Source organism: Lupinus angustifolius, chromosome LG02 (genome assembly GCF_001865875.1).
Source record: "Lupinus angustifolius cultivar Tanjil chromosome LG02, LupAngTanjil_v1.0, whole genome shotgun sequence".
In the NCBI taxonomy this organism is placed as follows: Eukaryota; Viridiplantae; Streptophyta; class Magnoliopsida; order Fabales; family Fabaceae; genus Lupinus; species Lupinus angustifolius.
In genome coordinates this window covers 3,399,018-3,404,577 of record NC_032010.1, presented here as the reverse complement: position 1 = coordinate 3,404,577, position 5,560 = coordinate 3,399,018, and positions in this window count along the sequence as shown.

Below are 5,560 nucleotides of genomic sequence, written 5' to 3'. Positions count from 1 at the left end.
ACCTATAACATGTTTAGTAGCAAATGATAATCATGATGCATGGCTTTGGCATAGAAGAATTGCTCACATTCACATGGAACATTTGAATAAACTTATTAAGAAAGATTTAGTTGTCGGTTTACCCAAAATGAAGTTTGTTAAAGACAAAGTATATAGTTCTTTTCAAATGGGTAAACAAACAAAAACTTCTTTCAAACCAAAGCACATGGTATCTTCCGATAGACTATTACAATTACTTCATATAGATTTATTTGGTCCCTCAAGGACAAACAATTTTGGTGGAAATTATTATGCTCTTGTTATAGTGCACGATTTTTCTAGATATACTTGGACTCTATTCTTAGTACATAAGAATGAGACATTCAAATCCTTTAGCATTTATGCTAAAAAAAAGTTCAGAATAAAAAATCTCTAAAAATCGCTGATATACGAAGTGATCATGGGGTAGAATTTCAAAACTCATCTTTTGAGGAATTCTGTGATGATATTGGGATCAACCACAATTTTTCTGCTCCTAGAACACCTCAAGAAAATGGTGTTGTAGAAAGAAAGAATCGATCCTCAGAAGAACTAGCTCGAACAATATTAAATGAAACTAACCTCCTAAAATACTTCTGGGCTGATGCAGTTAGCACTGCGTGTTATGTTTCGAATCGAGTTCTTATAAGACCTATTCTTAATAAAACCGCCTATGAACTCTTAAAAGGTAGAAAACCTAACATTTCTCATCTACATGTTTTTGGTTGTAAATGTTTTGTTCTGAACAATGGTAAGGATAACTTGGGTAAGTTTGATGCAAAAGTTGATGAAGGAATTTTCCTCGGCTATTCTCTCATGAGTAAAGCTTACAGAGTCTTTAATAAAAGAACTATAGTCATGGAAGAATCTGTTCATGGGACTTTTGATGAAACCAATCATGTATAAAAAGATGTGATATCCTGTGATGAAGACGACTTGCCAAGTTCCTCTAGTAAAGATAATTCTATTGTTGATATTACAACCGAACCTGAAGAATTGTGAATGGATGGTAATCTATCTTCTCAAGAAGAGCATATTCACTCAGATCTACCAAAAGGATGGAGAACTCATTGAAATCATCCTATTGACAACATCATTAGTGATATAAGTACAGGTATAACTACTCGTAGAATGCTTGATGCTTGTCTAATCATGGCCTTCGTCTCTCAGATAGAACCCTCCCAGATTGATGATGCAATCGAGGATGAACACTGGATTCTTGCTATGCAAGAAGAATTAAACCAGTTTGACAGGAATGAAGTTTGGGAACTTGTTCCTAGACCGAAAAATAGGCATGTCATTGGAACTCGTTGGGTCTTTAGAAATAAATCTGATGAAAATGGTGTTATCGTTAGAAATAAAGCTAGACTAGTAGCCCAAGGATACAATCAGGAAGAAGGTATAAACTTTTATGAAACCTTCGCTCTAGTTGCTAGACTTGAAGCTATTAGGCTATTACTTGCATATGCTTGTTCTCTTAATTTTCAGTTATATCAAATGGATGTCAAGAGCGCTTTTTGATAAGTGCCAAACATACCTAAAATTCATACACTTTTATGGCACTTATCTTAATCATAATTGAGAAAAACCAACTTCAAAACAATACCTTTTGTATAAAATATCACAATTTAGTATATTTGTATTTGTATTTCCTTTTTATGTATTTTGTAGGAATTAAAATGAAAAAAGAAGAAAAAAGACTCATGATCAACAAAGCAAAAAAAGTCAAGAAATCAAGATGCTCAATTAAGCAGCTAAGCGTGGAACAAGCCCAGCAGAGCTGTTCTGGCCACTAGCTTGACCTGGACACCAGCCTGACCTTAACCAAACTGCTCAACCAGGCAGCTGAGTGTTGAAAGTTGGTTTTGGTGTTTTTTTTAATTGGGAGTTTTCTCCTCTCAACAAATCGTCCTGACAGTAGTGTCAATTTGTTGAAAGGTTAATACTCTCATTTTCGTTATGTTCCTTTTGTAAGTAAGAGAACTCGGTTTTATTCTTTGTTCACCATCACGGCTTTGTTGAAATAAATTCCAACGCCGGTATAATGGTTTCAAGAATATTCCTATTACAACTTACTTTCTTAATAATCATGTGAATATTCCTTCTTTGCCTCATCTTGGCTTTGTTAGAATAAATTCTAACGCTAGTATAATGGTATCGAAGCAATACCCTATTACATAATTATTAAGTACCTTTGAATACCATCTCGATTTTGTGGAATAAATTCCAACATCGGTTTAATGGTATTCTATTATATAAAAGTCATGAATAGTTAGTTGTTAGATACGAAGAAATAAATAAAGAACAAAATAATAATAAATTTAGTGACCTTTTATTTATTTACTCCCTTTCAAGTTCATTTTATTAATTCATTTTATTTAACAAACCAAACTTCTTCCTTAAGGAAGGTTGGTATTAAAGAATAAAATGCGGAAAGTAAATAACAATAAATAAAAGTTAGTAAGTTAATTTCATCACTTTTGTATATTAAAAAGTGTTTTCAATAAATAAATTTATTGATAACACTTTCCTATTTTACAATTTACACCTCTTTCAAGATTCAATTGTAGTATATTATAGGGTTATGTCAAACCACAAGGAATTTCCTAATAAAATGAATCATATAAACATGTTAAAGCACAAATAATGGTTTAAACATATTTTGGTTGGTTTTGTTGAAAGTGAATATAAACAAGTAAACGTAAACATAAAACTAAATACAAATTTTTGAGGAGACAAAATCTTTTTGAATAAGGAAAATATATTTCTCATCTTATTTTGAGTTTGAACTACTTAGACAAGTTCTTATGTTTTACTTTGGTTAAGCCCAAACACCAAGGTCTGAAATCCTCCTTTTAGTGTATATCCTAAAATGGTAGAATCATAAACACTTATATTCATCACTTAAACAATACTACGAACATAAAAGAGATTAGGTTGTCACGCCCTAACCATTGGTGACTCTAATATTGAATGAGTGACGAATGTAAGATCTTAAGAGAGACATGCTTAACTTGGCAAATAAACTAGGTAGTACAACTACTCCAAAGTTTATTTGTTAAGTGTTTGAGACAAGTTATTTTGACTCAAAATAATTTTTTAGGTGATCAATCTAAAAAGAGCATTAAGTACTTCTCAAACAAATAATATTAACCAAAGCACCAACTTGAATGATTAAAATTCAAACTTTTGAAAAGAAGTAGAAAATTACATAAACTTGTTCAAAAGAAAATGTTTAGGAGCATGAGCTATCCATCCAAGGATTGGATGCTTTTGAGTTCCAAATGAGAGTATAAAATATATTTTTGCATCTCATTTGTCTTCTCCTTTTCTCCTCTTGAACTCTAAACTAAAAATTACAAAAACGTACTTGAAAATGAAAACTCTAAACTGAGAAATGAAGAAAGAATTCCTAAATGAGAGAATTCTGGTCTTCAAGTGTTTTTTAGAGGATTTTATGAAGAAATGGTGTATTTCAATCTGTTTTGCTCGAAGGAATTGGCCTCTATTTATAGGCCCCATGCCAGACCGCTGAGCTGCTTAGCTGGACCGCTCAGCAGCTGACCAAACCCTTCAGCATGGGTTTGGTGCCTTGACCAAGTAGCTTAGTCACCTCCTTGTGCATGATTCATCAAAGCTAGTTGTGGGCTACGAGACCTGCTATTGTGAGCTACTTCTGAAAAGCCTATGGTGGGCTACATGAGGTGAAGTCATGATTGAGTTCATGGTTTGCTTGATTGTTAAGTCAAGTCGGTAAGCACCGCTCAGCACACCTGCTTCACTGCTGAGCGGCTTGTTCAACAACTTCTGACCATGTTGACTGGGACGTGGCTTGGAGCTTGCTGATTTGGCCAGGAGTCTGGTTCTCCGCTGAGCAGCTTGGTTGGACCGCTGAGCAGCATGTTCAGTAGCTTGGTCTTATGCCAAGCTCGTGTCTCACCATGTCAAGTATATTTCTGACCGTGCCAGGCCTAGTCTGGTGCTAGGCTGAGCGGCTAAGCAGGTCCGCTCAGCTACCTGGTTGATCAGTTTGGTCTAGGTCAGGCAGGTGGCCTGGTTGAGCACCTTGATTTTTTTGACTTTTGGTGCTTTTTGACCATGAATCTTTTCTCTTCTTTTCTTCATTTTATTTCCTACAAAATACATAAAAAGGCAATACAAACACAAATATACTAAATTGTGATATTTTATACAAAAAGTATTGTTTTAAGTTGGTTTTTCTCAATTATGCTTAAGATAAGTGCCATAAAAGTGTATGATTTTTAGGTATGTTTGGCACTTATCACTGAGCGGACCTGCATAGCCGCTCAGCCTAGCACCAGACTAGACGTGGCACGGTCAGAAATCTGCTTGACACGATCAGACATGAGCTTGGCACAAGACCAAGCTGCTGAACAAGTATGCTCAGCGGTCCAACCAAGCAGCTCAGCGGAGAACCAAACTCCTGACCAGATCAGCAAGCACCAAGCCACATCCCAGACAACACGGTCAGAAGCTGCTGAACAAGCAGCTTAGAGGTGAAGCAGGTGCGTTGGGTGGTGTCCATCAGACTTGACTTAACCATCAAGCAAACCATGAAGTCATCCATGACCTCACCTCAAGTAGCCCACCATAGGCTTTTCAGAAGTAGCTCACAATAGTTGGTCTCATAGCCCACAACTAGCTTTGATGAGTCGTGCACAAGGAGGTGACTTAGCTATTTGATCAAGGGACCAAACCCATGCTGAAGGGTTTGGTCAGCTGCTTAGTGGTCCAGCAAAGCAGCTCGGCGGTCTGGCAGTGAGGCCTATAAATAGGAGACCATTTCCTTCGAGCAAGAGAGACCAATACATATCAAAACACACCAAAACAGATAAAAAAACACTTGAAAGAAGGAATTCTCTCACTAGGAACTTCTCTTTGGAGTTCTTTCTTCCTTTCTTAGTTTAGAGTTTTTATTTCAAGTAAGTTTTGTAATTCTTAGTTTAGAATTCAAGAGGAGAAAAGGAGAAGGCAAAGGAGATGCAAAAATCAATTTTGTACTCTCATTTGGAACTCAAAATCATCCAATCCTTGGATGGGTGGTTCATGATCCTAAACATTTCCTTTTGAACAAGGCTATGTAATCTCTACTTCTTCTTAATTTACAAAAGTTTGAATTTTAATCATTCAAGTTGGTGCTTTGGTTAATATTATTTGTTTGAGAAGTACTTAATGCTCTTTTTATCTCTTTTTAGATTGATCACCTAAAAAATGATTTCAAGTCAATAAAATTACTTGTCTCAAACACTTAACAAATAAACTAAGAAGTAGTTGTACTACTTAGTTTATTTGCCAAGTTAAGCAAGCTTTTCTTAAGATCTTACATTCATCACTAATTCAATATTAGAGTCGCCAATGGTTAGGGTGTGAAAACCTAATTTCTTTTACGGTCGTATTATTGTTTAAGTAATGAATATAAGTGGTCATCATTCTACCATTTTAGGATATACACTAAAAGAAGGATTTCAGACCTTGGTGTTTGGGGTTAACCAAAGTAAAACATAAGAACTTGTCTAAGTAG